Here is a 24,852-nt window from a genome sequence, read left to right as displayed (position 1 = left end):
TGCAAAGCCAGCGCAGTCTCCATCCCAAATCAGTCATTACTGAGCATGAAGCCAGCATCACCTTTTCTCTCCCAAGTTATAAATGCGTAATCATCTACTGTTACTTTAGCAGCAAGCTGAGAAGACTGCATATACATGACAGGATTTTAGTGTTGGCATTTTTTTAAATTTACAGCCCAAGTAACCTGATACGAATTCACTAATATTCGTAATGATTACTGTGTTTCCCAGTATCTGGTCTAACTGGAACATAATTCACGTGATTCACGGCAGTGACAACTACTACAAACCTGAACATTCCTAAAGAGAGAAATAAGGGAAAAAAGGGGATTTCCCTGGGGTGAAGCTGAAAATCTCTAAAGCTTGATGGTTTTCAACAGCTTTACTGTGATATAATTCACATACCATAAAATTCACGCATTTGAAGTGTACTTTTCAGTGGTTTTTAGTATATTCACAGAGTAGTGTGACAAGCACCACAACTGATTTTAGAATATTTTCATTACTCTCACCTCAGGCTGAAGAGCACTTGTGGTCTTCTCTATTTAATAGCTCTTTTTCCAGTTAGCCACATGGTTTCTACTCAACTGGTTCAGGTCATAGCCCAAAGGTAACTTTCGCAGAGAGGCCTTCCCTAACCACCCAATTTACACCTGTTACACCACCCCATGCAGCACACACTTCACGCATCATATCACCTGTCACCCCCACCCTCACCCCCCTACAAACACACTTTTTTTCCCCCAGATATTGATCACATTTAGCATTCTAAATATTTTACATGTTGATTGTCTGTAAACTCCAAGAGGGCACAATTTTTATCTATTTACTGTTGTACCCCCAGAGCCTAGAACAGGACACTGTTGTAAATGTTTCATGTTTATAGAAGGGAAAGGGGGAGGGAGAAGAGAGAAAAGGAAGTGACTTCACTACTACAAATTTCACTAGCTTGTGAGATCTTTGTTCTAATTTATTAAATTACAGGATTTTTATAATATTTTTCTCCTTTAGAATGAAAGTCTAACCAGAGAAAACTAAAATAAAAGAAGTTAACTAAATTTAGCACTATTGCAGATGCAATATCTATGCTTTATTTTAAAGATTAGCAAATACCTAATAAGTACCAAAGAATTGGGGGAGAAAAAAAATGGTAATCTAAGTGAACTGGAATAGTCAGAAACTGCCTCCTAGAGGAAGTAGTGTTATTATAGATGAAACTGAGGTAACAAACAGAACCAAACATGTAATGGCTTAACATATAGTTTATTTTGTGCATGTGTAATAGTAGCGGGGTAACAGGGGAAACTTTAGGTTGGTGGATAACTCTCCTCCATACAGTTACTCAGGGATCCAAGTTGCTTCCATTGCGGCTCGGCATCCCCCTAGTTCCACCTTATGGTATGTGTCTGGCCAGCAGAAGAGAAAAAAACATGGAGAGCTGTAGCATATCATTTCTACTCACATTCAGTGGCTAGAATGTAGTCACATGAAAAACAAGAGCTAGCTCCAGGCTCAGGTAGGAGAAGAACAAATTTTGGTACACAGCTAGTAGTCTCTGCCGCATGTAGGATTTGAAATGAACCCTGAAGGATAAGTGGAATGTAACCAAGAATGAAGGAACCACATGAACAAAAACAAGCAAGTCATAACTAAGCAGTATGCCAAGAGAGAGGACAAGTCTGGCTGTATTCTGAAAAGCAGTGAGAGAAGATGAGGTTGGCTAGGTCAATGGTTCCCAACTGTAAACTAAAGACCAATCCCAATATATATCAAAATTTCTACCAGTCTACAATGAAGTGAGAAAAATAAGTACAAGTTGATAACTTGGTAATAATGCTAAATTAATTTTATTATTATATACTTGTAATTCAATTTCCTATGACTTACATACAATGTGATATCATAAAATTAAAATTTCATTGTTTAATTTTCAACATAGCAATTAAAGCTATCAACAGTTCTTTCTAAGATAATGCCCTTTCCTGACTATAACAGATTCAGTCTATGTGCTGTAGGCAATGGGGATTTACTGTCACTTTCCAATTTATTATATAATTTTAATTATTTAATATTTTCTAACAAACCTGTATTGCTCTGGAAATTAAAACAATTTATTAGTTCTAGTCATTAGGATTTAAATATTAAAAACAAGAATTATCTAAGAGTGAGCAAAATGTGTTACATTTATAAACTATACTCAAAATACAATGCCCTAAAGATTGAAAAAAAAATAGTTGACTCTTCTGGACTGAATTTCAAACTCTTATATAAACATATAACATATAAGACAAATATTAAACTCAAAAAGGGAGTTTAAGAAAGCAGTAAATAAGTAAACTAAAAAACAATCTGCTATAGCATTAACCCAAAACTTTCTCTCCTAAAATAACTACCTTTAATCTAAAAATGGCATAATATACTAATTTTCTAATTATTTACTATGGGTTGAGTTAGAGTGGGAAATGTTAATTACCATTAAAAATAGCAATAAAAAGTAAAATGCTCTTTTCACTAGAGAAATTCAAACGTCCATCATTCAACTCTGAGATAAAAGTAAGAACTTTATTTGGAATAAAGCAGTGTTAAAGTTAAACACTAAAGAAAATGAACACTTAGGAACTCCTTATAACCAATGGAAGTATGTGCTTATCAAAGACAGAAAGCTAATTCCAAGGCTCTAAAAGAAACAAAGCTCTATAAAAATCACTTTTTCTACCTTTTCTCCTATATACCACTAATGGCAAGGCTTGAAATGATGACACAGCACAGCATGCCTTCTTAAAAACAGAGAGAAAAAGGCCGTCAGAGAAGCAAAAATGGTGCAAATTCCGCTTACTGGAAACCTGATGTATGTTTCAATAAGTTCCAGACACCATGTAAATTTTAGCCACGCATCTTTCCAGGCAGTTTAGAATTATTCAGCTCAGGGGTGACCAAGTCAACCATGCAAGGAAAACATCTGCTGATAATTTCTAAAGTTAATAGTTGCCAATAGTAGTACGTATCTCTTATCATAATGCTTTCCATGGAAAATGTTCAAGTATTCATTGGTGAAAGATCTGCCTAAAGCAGAATTATCAAAAACTATTTTTACCATATAGCAGTCTGGTAATGTTTGGATAATTTAATTAGTCAGGTTCTAAAAAATTTTCTGCTTAACTGAGAGTTACTGCTTTTTAAAAATTTAACACAGACACACCATTACAATGATAAAAGATCTGAAGTTATTTATACAAATAAAAAGAGTTTCAGCTCGCTGAGACTCAATTTACCACATATTTGGAAAAATGAAACAGTATGTGATAAACTGTTCAATTTAACTATTTTAAAATGAAATCACTTTTTAAAAAATGTCTGGTAGATATGTTACTACATGTTACACACTTAGACAAACATTCATATACTTATACACATTGATCATACCAGTGTGAATCATATTAAAATTTGATGGCTATGATTTGTTGCATGTATGGACAAGCTGTAGCTTTCCCCTAAGCTATGGACAAAGAAACAGACACTAGATCTGCACTAGGGATTTTATTCTGCACAACACAGCTCTTGCCTACAATACTCCTCTAGCGCTACTATCTTAAAATGACAATAATATTGGTTAATGGGAAAGTTAAGAGTTATAGAAATTTAAAGTGGGAAGTACCATAAAGTAACTCAAGTTAAAAAGAAATACTAGAATCATTATTTCCAAATGAGATGTGTACACTTCAAAAAGACTGGCTTGGGAAGCGACACTACTTACTCCAACATGCTGTCAGTGCTTATATTTTTAGAATTCCTTTTTGGGAAATCTCTGCAGAACCTTTAGCACATTCTATTGATTAGCCTTAATGAATCTGCAAACTTGGAAACCGTATTTGAGATTTTAAACCAATTAAGAGTCACACGGGCCTGCTATAGAGAATATGATGGATCATCGAGCAGAAGCAGAGTAATATACGTTAGGTCAAAAATGAGATGTACGGGACTTCCCTGGCGGTCCAGTGGTTAAGAATCTGCCTTCCAATGCAGGGGATGCGGGTTCAATCCCTGGTCCGGGAACTAAGATCCCACATACTGCAGGGCAACTAAGCCCACGCACCACAACTACTGAGCCCACATGCTCTGGAACCCACATGCCACAATTACTGAGCCCACGTGCTGCAACAAAGATCCCGCGTGCCGCAACTAAGACCCAACACAGCCAAAAATAAATAAATAAATATTTAAAAAGATTACAGTAAAAGTCCCTTCTAAGTCATAAATGTTATTTTTAAAAAAACATAAAATAAAAAAAATTCATTAAGGGTTTTAGTTTTAAATTCAAGTTAAGACAACTGAGAATCCCCAAATTCTCTAAGAATATGCAATTTCATTTTAAAACACACACTTTTAGAGGTGTCAATTCCAACTGCTATAGGCAGGGACTGCAGAAAACTGTAGAAAAATCAACTTAGGATGGATGATATAGTAATTCAGGTTCAAAGAGGTTAGGCCCTAAATTAGGTCCAGTTTGGCGAGGCCACACTTCTTACGACTCAATCAAAATGTACAAATATGCTTTTTTTTCTTATGCAGACATTTAAAAAAATTTTTAATGAGTTGTCATCATACTGTTTAATAGCATTTATTGAACACTTACAATGTCAGACAGTATGCTAGGCACTTGCATTACCTCATTTACTTCTCAGAACAGCTCTATGGAGGGAGGCACTATTATATCCCTATTTTAAAGATAAGGAAACTCAGATCCACAAAGCTTACATAACCAGAGTCATAAAATGTGGCAGACTGTATTTTCCAATGATGGCTACAAAAATATCTCCTATCCCACATGTTCTTTTTTTTCCATAATAAACTTTTATTTCAGAAGTTTTAAATTTACAGAAAAATTGTGTTGACAGTATAGAATTCCCACATACCCCACACCCAGTTTCCCCTAGTATTAACATCTTACATTGGTATAGTACATTTGTCACAATTAATAAACCAATATTGACACATTTTTAGTAACTACAATCTATATTTAAATTTCCTTAGTGTTTATCTAATGTCCTTCTATTCCAGGAACCATATTACATTTAAGTCATCATGTCTCCTAAGTCCTCTTAGTGGTATCATTTTTCCAGACTTGTTTGTGATAACCTAGGAAATTAAAAAACTGAGACCCAGATGTGCTTCTTAACAACTCTCCAAACAACTTCCTATAAACCAAACTGCTTGTCGTTAGAATTTTTAAGAGGTCCATGTGTTGGTCAGTGCAGTGGGCCTGAACTGGCAGACCAATCACACTTGGCAAATACATCCTACAATAACACTTTTTTTGCCAGTAACTGCATTTATACATAGTATACTCAGAAGAATATATGAATGAGCTATCATGGTATATAAGACCATGTGACGCCAAAATATAATTTGACTCCAAAATGTAAGTAACATCATTCCCAGTGATAGACCAAGCAGGTAATGTATCAACTTCTTTTTAAGTAGCCATATTTGCTTTCCACACTGTAACAGAAAAACATAAACCAGAGAATTTTCTAAATATTCAAATAATTCCTATTATTATGCACATTTTAGGGTTAAGTTGTAGCCAGTGCTAATTATAACATGTCTGGAAAAAATTTAAGCTACACTGATTAAAATTCTATTTATAAAGGAAAAATCTAAACCACAGAAACAGTGCTTAGTTTAGAACAAGAACATGTACATAAGTGCCAAATGCAATCCCTGTTTAGATGTTGCTTACTGAAACACTGTAATTACAGAAAACCAAAATGAATTTCTAAGTGTTTCAAGATGAAATAGTCCTGGCATAATTTTCAAGGCTTACAATTACTTTCCTGAAAAGGTAAATACTCTAAGTTTTAACTTAATATAATATTAACTCTAGAAGTTAACACAGATTGAACATCCAATTTTACTCTAAAATGGAAGCCACCTATGAAATTCAGAACCTTTTAAATTAACAATCAAATGCTAACCAAAGAAAAATTACTGGGAGGCAAAGGCCAATGCTAACTTCCTACAGCCATTTATGGATAATGCAAACCTCCAAGCTTACTGAATGGGTTTTGAACATTAAGTGAACATCTGCCCAGTAGAGAAATGCATCATAATGACACACTGTCCCTCACTTCCCACTCCCTCTTCAGTCAACTACAGTCTGGCTTGTTGCCTCTAACACTCCACTGAAACCACGTCAGCAAAAAAGTCTATTTTCACACTGCCAAATCCAACGGCCACTCCTCTGTCCTCACTTTACTCCACCTCTTGGCAGCATTCCACATGAATGGGCACTTCCTCCTTGAAATGTTTGCCTCTCTTGGCTTTTGTGACACCACTTTTCCGGGTTTTCTTCTGACCTCACTGCTCCCTGTCTCACGGTCTCCTTGTGGCTCCTCCTCCTCTACTAGACCTCTAAATGCTGGGGCTTCCTATCACTCAGATATTGGTTGTCTTCTCTCTATCCTTTTCCTCCTCCCCACTTCCTCTACATTATCCTCATGCTGACCTTTCCAAAATATATCTCCAACACAATCCTCTCCTCTGAGCTCAACTCACAGATTCAGCTGACTACCTGACACTTGGGTGTCTAACAGTTCTATCAAACTGAACACATTCAGAATAAATGTCATGATTATTCTTCCCCATTCTTCTACTCGCCACTCAGCCCTTGTTTTTCTCCATCTCTGTAAACGGTATCAGCAACCACCAAGATTCTCTACCAAGAAGCCTAGGAGTCATCGTTCATTCTTTCCTTTCCCTAACCCCCCAAATCCAATAAAATAGCAACAGACCTGGCAACTGTTGTTTCCAAAATATATCCTAAATCCACTATTTTCCATCACTTTGCATTGCCAAATATTATTGTAGTTTCTAATTACCAAAATTACTTCATTATAAACTTTTAAAATGAATGTAATTTCCCTTAACTTATGGCGTTCAACAAGATTAAGATGTTTGGGGTAAAAGTAATCTATTTTCATACATATCTCTATGCCACAGAGGTTTATCCAATTTACAGTCAAATAAAATTTTGGTTCACAGATTAGAAATGTCCCAAGGTGGGAATTCTATCAAAATATGGACAGAGACAAGAGTCCCAAATTATGAGCAGGTAGCATGCCAAAACCTTGCAGCAAGTCAGCTGTTTGGAATTCACAATGCATTTTCTCACGGAAATTATATGATACATAAGTGATCAGGTTTTCAGGTCAGCCTACAAAAAGCCAGCTTCACTCATACATGCCTGAAAAATAGCACTAATAACAACACAGTCTTTAACCACTATGAATAAACACCTAACTTGGAACAATGATTTGTAAAACTGTATTTTAATACCCCAATCTCTTGTATTAACTCTTATAAACTGTAGGAGACCCTCTCCTACCTCCCTGTCTTCCAAATGTGACCAGCTTATACTTATTTTTTTAATCTCTCACCAAAACGCTTCACTTTATGTTCCCAGATTCTGGGCCACACAGAATGCAAGACCATAACTTATCCCATAATTCCCATCCCTGATATAACCCTTTGAGATTTTCACTGCTAGAAAAAACTCTGGGAGGAGAAAGACAAAGAGAAACAAGAAAAACAAATTGGCGGGGTGGGGGAGGATCACAAAATCTCAAGAAACCCTAAAAAGTAATTATTCTATTTTTACGATGTGCCAAAAGGCACATGGAGTCCCATGGGATTTTTCTAAGCTCCTACTTTCATTGAAACAGTCTTTTCTAGAGCCCTGCTCAATCCTTCTAGACTTTTAAAAATCCTAGGCTGGGCACTTTATCTCCCCTTACATTAGGAAAGCTCCTATTTTGTTCCTTCTCACATTCTCTCTTATTTCTCAATTAGAACCCTAAATGGAAAAATAAAGAAAGAGGCACATTGATAACAAGTCTTTAGGTAAACACAGAACTGAGGTAAGGGAGAGACGGAGCCTAAGGAGTAGTCAGGCCATTAAGGTCACCATTAATCTGTAACTTATTAAATACAAATTAGGAACAAATGATTTGGAGCAAAGAAAGAGTTTCATAAATGGACATCAGACAAGTTTCCAGAAACATGAAAAATCTACCTTATATATCTCAACATAATATATTCTATGACTCACCTTCTCTTTCCAACAATCACATCGAAGACGAATCCTGTACTGTCTCTGTATGACTAACACTGACCTGAGTACACCACAAATAGGTAAAATCCAGGGTATCAAAAAGCCAACACTCCCAATCTGATGAAATTAATTTACCAACAAATGGAGAAATCAATTTTTACTTGGTCTAGATAATGAAAACCAAATGGACAGAGCTACACTAGCATTAAGATCCAATGAAGAAGACGGTAAATGACTCTGAAAGCCAAAAGAAAGTCAAAAGTCATAAATAAATTCTTAAGCATAGGAGTGAGCAGTGGATTCTCTAAACTTTAAAGAATAGATGTTTTACAGAAAGTAAACTAGGAAGGTAAGACTGCATCATTCTGTCTGTCAAATAAGTCTCTGAAATAAGTATCTTACGGGGACTTCCCTGGTGGTCCAGTGGTAAAGAATCCGCCTGCCAATGCAGGGGATGCAGGTTCGATCCCTGGTCAGGGAACTAAGATTTCACATGCCGTGGGGCAACTAAGTCCACGTGCCACAGCTGAACTCGTGCGTCAGCTAGAGCCCGCGTGCTGCAAACTACAGAGCCCACGTACTCTGGAACCCACGCGCCACAACTACAGAGCCCATGCGTCCTGGAGCCTGTGAGCCACAACTTGAGAGGAGAAAACTCGCACACCACAACTAGAGAGAAGCCCACACACCGCAACAAGATCCCTTGTGCCACAACTAAGACCTGACACAGCCTAAAATAAATAAATAAATAAATAAATAATTTTTAAAGAAACAAAGCAAAAGTATCTTATGGACCAAAAATTGTTAATGGACTAAAATATTTTGGTCCAAATTAGTAAACTACCACTTTCTGAATGAAATGAATATGAAACCACACACTTAAGTGTAGAAATGAAAACATAATGTATCCAAAAGTAATCTGAGCTAGCTTGAAATAGACAACCAATAGACAACCTGTCGACCTATAAACAATTAAAAATTACCGGACTTCCCTGGTGGCGCAATGGTTGAGAGTCCGCCTGCCAATGCAGGGGACACGGGTTCGAGCCCTGGTCCCGGAAGATCCCACATGCCGCGGAGCAACTGGGCCCATGAGCCACAATTACTGAGCCTGCGCTCTAGAGCCCGCAAGCCACAAATACTGAGCCCATGCACTACAACTACTGAAGCCCACGCACCTAGAGCCCGTGCTTCGCAATGAGAGGCCTGTGCATCGAAACGAAGAGTGGCCCCCGCTCGCCGCACTGGAGAAGGCCCGTGCGCAGCAACGAAAACCCAACACTGCTAAAAATAAATAAATAATATAATAAATTTTAAAAAAATTACCTTCACCTATTCACTATTATTTTATACAAGCTGGTCCTGGTTCCACCACTTACTGTATGAGTTTGAACAAATTATTTAACCTCTCTGGGTCTCAGTTTCTACACTCGTAAAACAGAACTAAAGATGGTACCTACCTCATGATTATTGTGAGGATTAAAAGACATAAGGTAAATTGTTCTGAGCAGCTTCAGAAACAGAGTAAGTGTTCAACAAAGGTTAGTTACTATTGTTTTCTCCAAACTGATGCAGACAGAAGTTACTTAAGTCACATCCATGCCTTAACACTACCTTTGAAACCGTCACAACCCTCAGGACAGTGCTAAACACTGTGGATGCTCAGTATTCAGTAACTGAAAACCAGTAACTCATGAAATCTAGAACCTTGAAGCTGAAGGAGATTTTAGAATTCATCTGGAACAATTTCACTTAATTCAACAATAAGACTCGTGGGAGATTATCAAATCTTTGCTTAAACACTTCCTAGAACAGAAACTTGCCTTCTCAACAAGACATAAAAAAACAGTTCTAATTACTAGAAATGTTCCCTCTGAAGATTTCATTGTATTGATTACCGCCTCTCATAACTTCTTATCTGAAAGGCTGAATTCACTAGAGGGCATCACAATATTAGGAAAAGTCATCTGTCATGAAAAGGAAAGAATCGCTCAACATTTATTCTGGCTAAGAGAGAAATATGACACCCAATTGTATAAAACATGTATGTTAATTTAAAAATTATTCTGTTTAAACATACTTTAAAATGTTCAGAAGGAATTAAAAGGAAGTTAGATTATAAAATCATAGTTTACACATCCTTGTATATGTATAAGGTAAGTAATTCAGATTATTACAAATCTTAGGCTCTTTCCAACCCCACAATAAGGGCTCTCAAAATTTTTAAGCAATTTCAATATTTATATGTTTATAAGAGAAAAACATACAAAACCAGCATGATTTATTATTGCTCCTTGCAGCCATACTCCAAGTTACCTCCAGCTTTCCATAAAAAGACCCAGTGCCTGAGAGAAAATTAGCAACTTCTATAAAAAAGTTCAAACCTGGATCTGTATATAACCAATTATTTAAATGATTCAAAACCAAATTTTTTTTTTAACATCTTTATTGGAGTATAATTGCTTTACAATGGTGTGTTAGTTTCTGCTGTATAACAAAGTGAATCAGCTATACATATACATATATCCCCATATCTCCTCCCTCTTGTGTCTCCCTCCCACCCTCCCTATCCCACCCCTCTAGGTGGTCACAAAGCACCGAGCTGATCTCCCTGTGTTATGCGGCTGCTTCCCACTACAAAACCAAATTATTTTAATATGTCCACATTAATTAACAGAGTGATGGTACCACTGTAAAGGTTTACCAGGCTCCAAGAGGATCCAGAAGAACAGTCCTGGAATATCCTCTAACTCCCACTCACATAGAGGAAAAAAACATGGAGAACTAGGCACTGTTTATAGCACACCCTTCCACCTCATCATACTCCACCGCTATGTGAAATTTTACAAATCTATAAACTGTAGGTAACTGAGAGACATGCAGAGTCATCGTGTCAGGAAGAGGTTCATCCGACTTCGCTCACTGCTCATCGGCTCCCCCTCCCCCACAGACCCCTTTTGTCTCCGTTTGCAATCCATTTCAACATTGCTTTACTCCATACAAATTTGTGGGACTTTCTTTCACTTTCCTTTGAACCAGTTATATATCATTTGCCTGGTTCTCTCATTGATTATAAATTAAATAAAATCCTTAACACATTTATTTTTATATTTCTGTAAGTCATTATATTATCGTTTAATGCACTAGTCAACTCTCTTACCATTGATAAGACACCATTCAGTACTTAGATGTTGTTCAGCACTTAGATTATCAACACAAAATGACACTCCAGCAGTGAGTATGAATCAGACTGGAAAGGTCCATCTCCCCATGTATATTAATAAACAGAACTTTGGCTTCTGAAAAATCAATCCTGGTGAATTGTGTTGGCATGAATGAAGTCATGAGCACCAGATGAAGCAAGAAAATCAGGTTTCAGAACCACAAAGCCCATATTCAGACTGTGGATAACGGTGAAGCCAAGGAATAGCAGCCACAACAAGCTGTTGCCACTCATCTCCACTATCCATTCAGTGACCCCTTTAAGAAGTTCAAACATTAAGGATAATGGCCAATTCAATGGCAGAATTCATGGCAGAAGATGAAAAAATAAGTTTGGTAGTCTGTTCTATAAAAGGTTCTCAAATTTTGCCATCCCTTTGCATGTATCCATGTTCACCTCCCATCCATAAAAGTAGGTATTTTTTATCTCATTTTAGAAGAAATCAATACAAAAGTCTGTGTTCAGCTTCATAAATTATCAAGAGTATAATCATGGAGAATTATAAAGAGAAGTAAAGGATGAGAAATATACTGTTAACAGAGTCAAAGAAGATGTTCCAGATGCAAGTGACCCACATCAGGAGAACTAGGTGGCTTCTAAGCTTCTCCATCTACCCACTCTCTTTATCCCAAAGACACTAACTAAAATAAAAAGGATCATAATAGACTTCAATTCCTTTTACTAGTAAGAGGCACACCGTGATGGCTAATTTTATAGGTCAAATTGACTGGCCATGGAGTACCCAGATTAAACATTATTTCTGATGTGTCTGTGAGGGTGTTTCAGGATAAGATTAGCATTTGAATGGAATATTATGTAATGTATACTAAGTATGTTATATATTAAACATATAGATACATACATACATATATATGAATGTATTAAAAAGAAACATAAATTTTAAATAAACTTAAATTTTTAATATTTAAAGTAGAGATATGTATAAATATCTCTATCTCCTACTGGTTCTCTTTCTCTGGAGAAAGCTGACTCATACACACATACACACACACATCCTGCCCTTGTTCAGGACTGTCTCAGAAATAAATAAACATATGTATACATATATATAACAAATTAGCAATCAGAAATATCTATTCCAGGAAAACTATTTTCCAAGAGAAAACATCTGCTCTCCATTGACTGGTGAGGCCACAGATATACTGTACACAAATATCAACTATATTCAGAGACAACAAATCATTACACTAGTTTTTAAACTCCAGAGAGGATGGAGAGAAAGGCATAATTATGGTTTGTTTAATGCAAAAAGTTTTAGGCAACACACTGATCCACAGCTAATTTTTCCTTACCTCTGTGACTTAAAAGTCTCAATGCATTAGCTAAACATGGCACAAAAGATTCCGTTACAATATGGGGGGCAAGGTGGGGGGAGGGAGGAATGCTGGCAAGACTCAAAGAAGCAAAGAAGCAAAATTATTCTAACAGGGCTCTTGGATATTTTTCCCAAAAATGTTTAGGAAAACTGAAAATAACTTAAATGAGTAGGAAAGGTAATCATCTCCTGTCTCTCTGCAATATATTTCTAAGACCTGGTCCATCAAAAATATTTTGCATATCTTCCACTAAAATAACTATAAGGAAGACAAGTAATAAGACAGCTTACCAAATGAAGATTAGTGTGCATTCTGACTCTGGGGGCATTCCCATTTTTGTAAGAAAATGAGTTTCCATTTTTCTGAGCAACTTCTGATGCAGCCATTGGCCCATGGTTCTTTCCTCCTTAGAAAAGGCCTCAGAAAAAGCAAGTTACTGATGTTTATAAACATTTATTACAAACCAAGAAAGAAATTAACACATTAAAAAGCATTTTTAATTTTAAAAGGCTCAATCTGGGGCAAGTCTGTTTTCCTGCAAGCCAATATTAAAAAGTGAAGCCTTAGAAGTAGATGCAATTGTCAACTGCAACAGTTCAAGGAGTAAAACCCTGTATTCAATAAGCTCTGAAGGTCCTGTGTCCTTTTCTCCCCTTTTCCATAAATGCTTTCTGTATATTCCTGACCACGTAAGGACCAAATTATTACCGTACAAAAATTTCTTCTGTTCTCAATTTTGAGACAACTTCCCACAAACTGGCAAAAAAATTTTAAATTAGCCTATTTAAAGTTGAGCAATTTTAACTCCATTTAGAAAAATTTTAAAGATTTAAAAGAAAAATAAGGGCATTTAAAAAAACCCTACAGCTAACATCATACTCAATGGTGAAAGAATGAAAGTTGTCCCCCTAAAATAAACTACAGATTTAATGCAATCTCTTTTGAAATTCCAACAGCCTGTTTTGCAGAAATGGAAAAGCTGATCCTCAAATTCATATGGAATTGCAAGGAGTCCCAAGCAGCCAAACAGTAATAAAAAAGAACAAAGTTGGAAGACTCACACTTCCCAACTTCAAAACTTACCACAAAGCTTATAGTAATCAAAACAGTATGGTACTGGCATAAGAAAAGACATGCAGATCAATGGAATAAAAGTGAGAGTCCAGAAATATACCCATACAGAAATATACCCATACATCTATGGCCAACTGATTTTTGACAAGGGCGCCAAGACCCTTCAATGGGGAAAGAATAGTCTGAAACAAATGGTACTAGAACAGCTGGATAGCCATATGCCAAAGAATGAACTGACCTCTGTATTATACCACAGACAAAAATTAACTCAAAAAGGATCATTGACCTAAATGTAAGAGCTGAAACGATAAAACTCTTAGAAGAAAACATATAGGTAAATCTTCACAACCTTAGATTTGGCAATGGATTCTTAGTTATGACACTAAAACCACAACAAAAGACAAAAAACAAAATGAGTTGAACTTGATCAAAATTTAAAACTTCTGTACATCAAAGAACACTATCAAGAAAGTGAAAAAACAACCCACATAATGGGAGAAAACTTCTGCAAATCAAGGGTCTAGTATCCAGAATATTAAAGAACTCTTACAACTCAACAACAAAAAGACAAACAATTTCTTTAAGTGAGCAAAGGACTTAAACAGACATTTCTCCAAAGAAGATATACAAACAGTCAATAAGCACGTGAAAAAATGCTCAATGTCATTATCATTAGGGAAACACAAATCAACACCACAATGAGATACCACTACATACCCAACAAGAATGGCTATAATTTAAAAAATGGAAAATAACAAGTATTGGTGAAGATGCGGAAAATCTGGACGCCTCATACACTGCTGATGAGAATGTAATATGGTGCAGCTGCTGTGGGAAAACAGGTTGGCAATTCCTCAGAAAGTTAAACATAGATTTACTTTATTATCCAGCATTTTCACTCCTAGGTATATACCCAGAAGAACTGGAGCTAGGTACTCAAATACTTGTTCACTAATGTTTATAACAGCACTATTTACCATAGCCAAAAGGTAGAAACTACCTAAATGCCCTTCAATAGATGAATGGGTAAACAAACTGTAGTACTATATATACATACAAGGCAATACTACTCTGCCTTAAAAAGGAATGAAGAAAAAAAAAAGGGGGGGGGGGCGGCTTCCTTGGTGGTGCAGTGGTTAAGAATCTGCCTGCCAATGCAGCGGACACGGGTTCGAGCTCTGGTCCGGGAAGATCCCACATGCAGCGGAGCAACTAAACCCGTGAGCCACAACTACTGAGCCTGCGCGTCTAGAGCCCGTGCTCCGCAGCAAGAGAAGCCACGACAATGAGAAGCCCACACACTGCGATGAAGAGTAGCCCCCACTTGCCGCAACTAGAGAAAGCCCTCGCCCAGAAACGAAGACCCAACACAGCCATAAATAAATAAATAAATAAATATTTTTTCAAAAGGAATGAAGTACTGATACTTGCTACAACATGGATAAACCTTGGTAACAGTATGCTAAGTAAAAGAAGCAAGACACAAAAGGTCACATATTTATATATATATTTATATACATATTTATATAAAATACCCAGAAAAGGTAACTCACAAGAGACAGAAAGCTGATTGGTGGTTGCCAGGGACTGGAGAGAAAAAGGTCGTAACAGGGCTTCCTTTTGGGGTGATGAAGTGTTTTGGAACTCGACAGAGGCAGTAGTGGCACAACAATGTGAAGCTACTAAATGCCACTGATTTGTTCACTTTAAAATGGTTAATTTTATGATTTGTGAATTTCATCTCAATTTTTTTTTAATTAATAGAAACCAAATGTCATAGCCTAACTTTTTTTCAAGTATCCATACTGGAGATTATTTACAAAAATCAGTTGTCTGTTAAGCCACAATGGCAATCTCAATTAATTTACAGGGCCTATTTTCTGATTATAACACAATAAAACCAATAATTAAGATTGAATTCAAAACAAAGAATCCTAATACTGTAAATTTCTAAACTCTTAAATAATGTTGCATTAATTTTTTAAAAATTAAAGGATAAACAAGACTTGTACTTCTCAAATTTGGTGTGCACTCAGATTACCTGGGGAGCTTGTTTAAAATACAGAAGCTTAAGCCCTACACCCAGAGATTCTCATTTAATAGATCAAGAGTGGAGTTAGAGCATCTATACTTTTAATAAGCCCCCCACCAAAGTTTAAAAACAGTAATAGAACATTAAGGAAAAAAATTAAAGATGTTGCATATCAAAAGCTATGGAGGGCTTCCCTGGTGGCGCAGTGGTTGAGAGTCCGCCTGCCGATGCAGGGGACTCGGGTTCGTGCCCCGGTCCGGGAAGATCCCATATGCCACGGAGCGGCTGGGCCCGTGAGCCATGGCCACTGAGCCTGCGCGTCCGGAGCCTCTGCTCCGCAACGGGAGACGCCACAACAGTGAGAGGCTCGCGTACCGCAAAAAAAAAAAAAAAGCTATGGAATTCATACAAAGCTGTACTCATATACATTGTCTAAAATAATAATACTTAAGAGAACATAAACTAAGCAGTCAATTTAAGATTTTAAAATAAAGGTGTTATTAAAGAAAACAGGAAAACAGAAATATGAATGAAAATAAAACTACATGATTAGGAAACTAAAAAAGCAGAACTTTAAAATGAGTGTGGTTAGAGTCCTGAAAAATTCTAACAAAACCAAAAATTCTCAAAGAGACAAACATAGAATTGGGAAAAGAGATTAATCATCTTCTTTAAAAAAAACATAAAAACATAAAACAAGGAAAATCAATTTTTCAGAAAACTCTGGAAAAATAAATTTTCTAATAACTCTATATCTACACATGGTTAGTTCATCAAAAATATAAGAAATTACTTGTCAATGAAAAAAGTCATAAGTTCAATTATGGCATTAGTTATAATCTGCTATTTGGTTGAAAAAAAATTAGAACTTGTAAAGTGAGGAAAATTTTAACAAAATGCTATGAACTTGAAATTCTTTCCATTGCAGGAAAAAAAAAATGTATCAAACATTCAAACTGGTTAATAAGTACCCAGTAACTATCACACAGCTTCACTAGTAAGAGAAACAGACTTTATTCTCTGCAATCCAAAAGCAAATCTGAAAAGAACTTCATGATATAACTGATTATAAATTATTCTGCTTTTCAGGTTTAAAAAAAAAACAGTCAAAATACATCACCATCAACTTTACAAATACCATTGAAGTTACATTTTCTTTTCTATTTTAAAGTCACTTTGTAGCCTATTTAACTTTAACCTCTGTTACTCAATCATGGGAACAAATAAATGATAGTCATTAACAAAGAGAAGCCAAGAGCCAAGTGTTATTACCAATAATTAATATAGGGTAAATAAAATGAAATGTTCTTAGTTTAATAAAGGGGAAAGAGCTAATGCTCTCCTCTCCTTAGGTGACATATTTCCCCCCCATGGCTGCTATATCAAATTACTTGGTGGCTTAGAACACCGTAATAAATTTATTCTTCCACAGTTCTAGAGGCAAAAAGTCTGAAATCAGTATTAGTACGCCAATACTGAAATCAAGGTGTCAAGCCACACACCCTTCAGAGGCTTTAGGGGAGAATCCATTCTTTGCCTCCTCCAGCTTCTAGATGGTGCCAGAACTCCTTGACTTGTGGCCACATCACTCTAATCTCTGCTTCCATGGTGGGTCACCTTGCCTCCTCCTCTTCTCTGTGTGTACCACCTCCTTCTGCCTCCCTCTTAAAAGGGTATATTTAATTGCATTTAGAATACAACCAGATAATCCAGGGTTAACTGCCCCAGCTCAAGACCTCCAATTTAATCACATCTGCAGAGACCCTTTTGCCCATATAAGGTTACCAGAGATCAGGACTTGGATCTCTTTTGGAAAGCTATTTTCAGCCTACCACAGTGTGTCTCCTTAAAAACAAACACCAAACCCTTTGGTCAGGAATTAGGTAATCTTAGTCTCCAGATTTCACAATGCAAAGTCACAGGCCTTCTGACTCTCATTACAATAAACACATACCTCTGAAATTAACTCAGGAATCTATCACCAGGTGTACAGGAGACTATCACAGGGGACATCCATTTGTTTCTCAAAAATATAAAAGAAACATTAAATCTCTATTTTACTGTAAAGATGAATGAAATTCTACTCAAAGTTTGTAGTCTCTCCTGAACTATCTACATGCATGTTATCTCACATGCATACCCAATATATTGAGTTTTTTCTCCCTTCTACATTGGTAAAGAGGGGTCTTTTTGTTGGCAGGATTTTCTTATTTCCCCAACAAACATTACCGAATTGGGTAATAATAAACTAAGTTTTTAAATGAATTTGAAATGGACTACTTTCCAAAAGCAGCAAAATTTATTTTTATTGTCTAAATTTTTCCAATACATAATTTCAAGGTCCACCAGCCCTTGAACTCCTTCAGAATCAAGCAGTTTTCATTCCATAAAATCAAAATTCAAGATGAATTAAAGAGTTATATGTAAAATATGAAAACATTAAGAATTAGAATAAAATATAGCAATAGAAAAAAATGAGCAAAGAAAAGTCACATATGGGGCTTCCCTGGTGGCACAGTGGTTGAGAGTCCGCCTGCCGATGCAGGGGACACAGGTTCGTGCCCTGGTCCGGGAAGGTACCACATGCCGCGGAGCGGCTAGGCCCGTGAGCCATGGCCGCTGAGCCTGCACGTCCGGAGCCTGTGCTCTGCAACGGGAGAGGCCACGACAGTGAGAGGCCCGCGTACCGCAAAAAAAAAAAAAAAAAAAAAAAAAAAAAAAAAAAAAAAAAAAGAAACAAAGAAAAGTCACATATGAAACACTAAAAAAACAAAGAAATCAAATTAAAGCAATGTGATGTCATGTTTCCAACTACTACCCTTCCATATTTGACAAGGATAATACTGGGTTGGCCAAAAAGTTCGTTCGGGTTTGTCTGTAACATCTTATGGAAAAATCCAAACGAAGTTTTTGGCCACCCCAATACCTAGCAAAAGTGAGGGTATGGGGACACAGGGACTCTTAAACATACTATTACTGAGACTATAAACTGATAGAGACCTTTTAAAAAGCAATTCAGCATAGCTGACAAGATTTAAAAGGCAAATAGATTTTTACCCAATAATTCTTCTTCTAATCATCTATCCTACAAAAATACTCATCAAAGTGAGGAAAAAAATTTATGTATAAAAATGCCCACTGGCCAAAGCAATATTGAGAAGGAAAAACGGAACTGGAGGAATCAGGTGTCCTGACTTCAGACTACACTACAAAGCTACAGTAATCAAAACAGTATGGTACTGGCACAAAAACAGAAATATAGATCAATGGAACAGAATAGAAAGCCCAGAAATAAACCCAAAAAATTACAGTCAATTAATCTACAACAAAGGAAGCAAGACTATACAATGGGGAAGAGACAGTCTCTTCAATAAGTAATGCTCAGAAAACTGGACAGCTACATGTAAAAGAATGAAATTACAACATTTCCTCACACCATATACAAAAATAAACTCAAAACGGATTTAAAAACTAAACTGGAAACCATAAAACGCCTAGAAGAAAACACAGGCAGAACACTCTCTGACGTAAATCATAGCAACATTTTTTTGGATCTGTCTCCTCAGGCAAAGGAAACAAAAACAAAAATAAACAAAAGGGACCTAATTAAACCTAAAAGCTTTTGCACAAAAAAAAACAGCAACAAAACAAAAAGACAACCTACTGAATGGGAGAAAATATTTGCAAGTGATATGACTGATAAGGGGTTAATATCCAAATATATAAACAGCTCATAAAACTCAATATCAAAAAACAACCCGATTAAAAAATGGGCAGAAGGCCTAAACAGACATTTTTCCAAAGAAGACATACAGATGGCCAACAAGCACCTGAAAAGGTACTCAACGTGGTTAATCATCAGAGAAATGCAAGTCAAAACCACAATGAGATATCACGTCACACCTGTCAGAATGACTATCATCAAAAAGAACACAAATAACAAATGCTGGCAAGGATGCAGAGAAAAGGGAAACATAGTACACTGCTAGTGGGAATGCAAACTGGTGCAGCCACTACAGAAAACAGTATGGAGGTTCCTCAAAAAACGAAAAGTAGAAATACAATACAATCCAGCAATTCACTCCTGGGTATTTACCCAAGAAAAAAAAACCAAAACCACTAATTTGAATAGATATATGCACCCCTATGTTTACTGCAGTATTATACACAATAGCTAAGATATAGAAGCAATCTAAGTGTCCATCAACAGACGAATGGAAAAGGAAGATGTAGTGTGTATTTTATATATATATATATATATATATATATATAAATATATATAAAATAAATAATGGAGTATTGCTCAGCCCTAAAAAAGAATGAAATTTTGCCATTTGCAACAACATGGATGGACCTGGAGGGTATTAGGCTTAGTGAAATAAGTCAGAGAAAGATAAATACTGTGTGTTATCACTTACATGTGGAATCTAAAAAGTGAAACGAATGAATATAACAAAACAGAAACAAACTTACAGGTGTAGAGAACACACTACTGATTACCAGTGGGGAGAGGGAAGGGAGGTGGGGCAAGACAGGGGTAGGGGATTAAGAGATATAAACTATTGTGTATAAAATAAGTAAGCTACAAGGATATATTGTACAGCACAGGGAATAGAGCCAATATTTTATAATAACTTCCTAACTTCCTTCCTTCCTTCCTTCCTTCCTCCCTCCCTCCCACCTCCCTCCTTCCCTCCCTTCCTTTCTTTCTTCATTTTTTTTTTTCGGTGGTACACGGGCCTCTCACTGTTGTGGCCTCCCCCGTTGCGGAGCACAGGCTCCAGACGCACAGGCTCAGCGGCCATGGCTCACGGGCCCAGCCGCTCCGCGGCATGTGGGATCCTCCCGGACGGGAGCACGAACCCGTGTCCCCTGCATCGGCAGGCGGACTCCCAACCACTGCGCCACCAGGGAAGCCCTCTTCATTTATTTTTGGCCATGCTGCACAGCATGTAGGATCTTAGTCCCCTGACCAGGGATCGAACCCATGCTCCCTGCAGTGGAAGCGCAGAGTCTTAACTACTGGACCACCAGGGAAGTCCCTATAGCAACTTTAAATGGCATATAATCTATAAAAGTATTGAATCACTATGTTGTACATCTGAAACTAATACTGTAAACCATTGATATTTCAATTAAATAAATAATAATTTACATGCTCACTGAAATTCTACTTGTATATGAAAATTAGAAATAGTATAAACGCCCATCAATAGAGAAATAGCTAAATGATGGTATATGTCTACAGTGGAATTCAATGTAGCCGGTGAAAAATGAAATACAACAATATAAGCTGTCATTTAGAAAGCTAGCCATGATGCATTAAGTGAAAAAAGCACTTAAAATATAGTAAGTAAATTATTCTGTTTTTACTTAAAGGAAAAAAACAAAATAACAATATTACATATATTACATATACATTATAACATATATTATAATATGTTTACATATTAATAGAAGCTATATTTTCCAAAAAATCTTATGACATGGGAAAATCCTTATAAAGTTAACTGAAAAGAGTAGAACTACAAAATTGTATATGCAACTATATAAACAAAAGCAGTGCAATATTAATAAACAAGGGTGACTAATTACCTGAGTAACATGATTTTGATCTGTTCTTTATACATTTTTTATTTTCCAAAATGCATGTTATTTACAAAATCACAATAAAAATTAAAGTTTTGTTTCTTTTTTTTTTAATTCATTGATGTAATGTTCCTTTTTTTAAAAAATATTTATTTATTTATTTGGCTGCGCCAGGTCTTACTTGTGGCACTCAGGATCTTCGTTGCGGCATGCAGGCTCTTCGTTGAGGCACGCAGGATCTAGTTCCCTGACCAGGGATCGAACCCAGGCCCCTGCATTGGGAGCACGGAGTCTTTAACCACTGGACCACCAGGAAAGTCCCTTGTTTTGTTTTTAAATGGGAGCCCAGATGACCAAAAAATTGTTATGCTTTAGCGAGTCAGGAATGATTCAAACCCTACAGAATACAGGAGACTGAGTATAAAATGACACAGTGAGTTCAGGTACAAAAGAAGACCTTTAAAAATACATATTTACCAAAACTTGCCCAATATAAAGAATGCTATCTCCTTCAGACTGGTTACTTGAAATACTATATTTATTCTGATGTTGCATTACTAAAAGTAATGTTAACCAACATGATCACCCAACCTTATCACCTAGGTAGGTCCTAAAATAGTTTGGGGTCATTTCAAACAACTCTAGTTTCAAAGAACAGAGACCTAGCACAAATTCAGTTAGTTAAAACATTATGCTGCAGCTTCTGAAGACATGTTTTGAGGCAGGGACTAGACCCTGGCCTTCAGGAAAGGTTTCCTCCACATAAACTATTCACTGCCATCAACACCACCTTTCCATACATGTCCAACAACCTCCTCCATTCCTTTCACTCATGAGCTTCCTCACTACAAGGGTCCTCTCCCCAGATGAGACAATTATCAAAATCCTACCATCTTGGTAAGATCAAGCTCCAAATACATCTGCTCCATGAACCTGCTGCTTTTTTGAACTCCAAAAGCATTTCAATATCTATACTGCTCATTGATCAGCATGTGCTATTTTTATACTGACAGTCTTTTAATATATTCTGACTTCCCAGTTATAGTTTATAAGGAACTGGAGTGCAGTTCACTGGAGATACACATTGAGTGGTGGCCCATCCAAGAAACACAATAGGTGTTTGTTTGCTTTGCTTCTATATAAAGTTTGGGACAGTATTATTATTAGTTTGGGCTTGACGGACTGTGGTGAGCCTTGAATGGCTGCCTAAGAAGTGTGGGTTTTATCCTACAATAATCTAGAGTTGACAGTTCTTTAGTCAAAAATGATGTGATAGGGCCTCCCTGGTGGCGCAAGTGGTTGAGAGTCCGCCTGCCGATGCAGGGGATGCGGGTTCGTGCCCCGGTCTGGGAGGATCCCATATGCCGCGGAGCGGCTGGGCCCGTGAGCCATGGCCGCTGAGCCTGCGCGTCCGGAGCCTGCGCGTCCGGAGCCTGTGCTCCGCAACGGGGGAGGCCACAACAGTGAGAGGCCCGCATACCGCAAAAAAAAAAAAAAAAAAAAAAAAAAAAATGATGTGATAAAAGTGTATTCTAGCAAAACTACTCCTTAGTCCACAGTTGCCAGATTTGGGGGAGACAGTAACATCTAAAGCAAGGAAGGAAGTCGGCTGAGCATAAAGGGTTAAAAGTCAGAAAGCACTGGGTTCTCTAACACCTCCAGCTCTTGGCAAGTTATATGACTTCTTAAAAGCTTCCTTTTCTTTATCTATAAAACAAGGATGAGAAAACCAGAACCTACCTAGCTGTAGGGAGTATTACAGAAAATCACAATGACAGTAAGCGCTACAGTGGGATTCAAGCACATCACAGTTCAAGCTGTTAAAAGGATAATTCAAACAAACAAAAAGATAACACTGTGTCTCCCATACAAATATAAAATGAACGCCTGTCTATGATTTATGTAATTCATTAATTAATTATGGAATAAATAAGATATTTCATCTGGTTCAAAAGTGAATCCAAAGAACACAAACATACAGGCAATCAGGAATGGTGAAATGGATTTGCTTGACAGATCCCCCACAAAAGAGGAAAAGAAATCAACAGTACCTCCAACCAACAAAATTCATTTGCATGTCTAAGGACAAGAGTAATTTGCACTGCTGTGAGTTGTTCACAACTTACAACATTATAAAATAAATCAAAAAATAATAAAAGATGTAGATCCCATAGATTAGATCTCCAGGAAACGTGCTTTAGACCACCTAGTTTCCAATGAAGACACCCCATAATCCCTTTTGTACATTTCAAGACTTTTACGAATTTTCCTTACATAGTTCTTAACCACCATGCACATTGCCTTTTTCTTCTTTTAGAAAAAAATCCACAGCTTCAAGATCTCTGACAACCATTAGAAAAACTGAGTTAGTCCCCTCCATAAAACTAATCTTTCACTACAATAAACTGTTTTCTTCACATACTAAACCAGAAATTTAGAATATGCATTTATACATAAATGCAGAAATAAATTAATTCATTGGATTGTCAAGCTTCTTAAGAGATCTAAAACTAACAAGGGTTTGGTTCTACTGAACAATGACAAGGAGAATTACTCTCTGAAGGAAAAAAGACGTAGTTAAATTGTCACTTCCAAGTAACTGACCCAAAATTAACTTAAGTGTCTAACTGGCCGATATATGCATCTTAATTTCCACCCTATGTTTTCTTCCATAAGAAAAACCAATCCCAGTCCAACTACCACTCCAGTAAAATCAAGTAGATGTGCTGCTCCTACTGCTCCAGCTAAGTGCAACTAAAAACCCTGGACATCATATATGAAACAAACAAAAGACTCTGAAGGTGGGACTTCCCCGGTGGTCCAGCTCCGCACTCCCAGTGTACGGGGCCCGGGTTCGATTCCTGCTCAGGGAACTAGATCCCACATGCATGCCGCAACAAAAAGTTCACATGCCGCAACTAAAGATCCCACATGCCGCAACTGAAGAACCCACCTGCTGCAACAAAGATCAAAGATCCCGCGTGCCACAACTAAGACCTGAGCAGCCAAATAAATAATGAAAAAAAAAAAAAAAAAAAGACCCTGAGCACGGAGAGAAGGCACACTAGCTAGGGAGACACCTTGGGACCCGTCGAACAACATGGTAGTGAGTTCTCTGGGTTTTCCTTTTGCCTCATATACATCACGTGGACACAGAGCTGAAGCAGCCAGTAATCCAGAAATACCAATGGGGGCTGACAAAAAAGTTCCTGCTCTTTCAGAAAACCAAGAAAAGAGCAGCAGAGCAAAACAGAAGACTTGCAGACAGTAACCACTGACACTCCAGCCAAAAACCACAGGAAAAACTGTGGCTCATCCCCACCCACAACAAGATAAGCCAAGTAGGCAGCATGAACTTTCCCTCTCACCAGGCTGTACTATTGTGCCTCAACATTACAGGTTACCCCCCTTACTCCCTCCCCTCACCCCCCACCCTCACTCCTGCAGGGATGATATCAAAGGCAGAACTTTCTTCCCTTGCCAAGTA

At 37.1% G+C, this 24,852-nt stretch overlaps 1 protein-coding gene across 5 annotated transcripts in view; it reads right to left on the bottom strand.

Moving 5' to 3' along the window:
* LCLAT1 (lysocardiolipin acyltransferase 1) overlaps window positions 1-24,852 on the bottom strand; it is a 178,386-nt gene that overhangs the window by 146,116 nt on the left and 7,418 nt on the right. The window contains exon 2 of one of the 5 annotated variants that reach the window (XM_060117570.1): window positions 12,961-13,088. The exons of the other annotated variants lie outside the window; for them this stretch is intronic. The gene's annotated coding sequence lies outside the window, so the exon portion shown is untranslated. The remainder of the gene's footprint in view (window positions 1-12,960; window positions 13,089-24,852) is intronic. 5 annotated transcript variants of the gene reach the window in all.

This window comes from Mesoplodon densirostris, chromosome 14 (assembly GCF_025265405.1).
Source record: "Mesoplodon densirostris isolate mMesDen1 chromosome 14, mMesDen1 primary haplotype, whole genome shotgun sequence".
Lineage (NCBI taxonomy): Eukaryota > Metazoa > Chordata > Mammalia > Artiodactyla > Ziphiidae > Mesoplodon > Mesoplodon densirostris.
The sequence above is the reverse complement of the archived record's forward strand: the minus strand, read 5'-3'. Positions and strand labels throughout refer to the sequence as shown.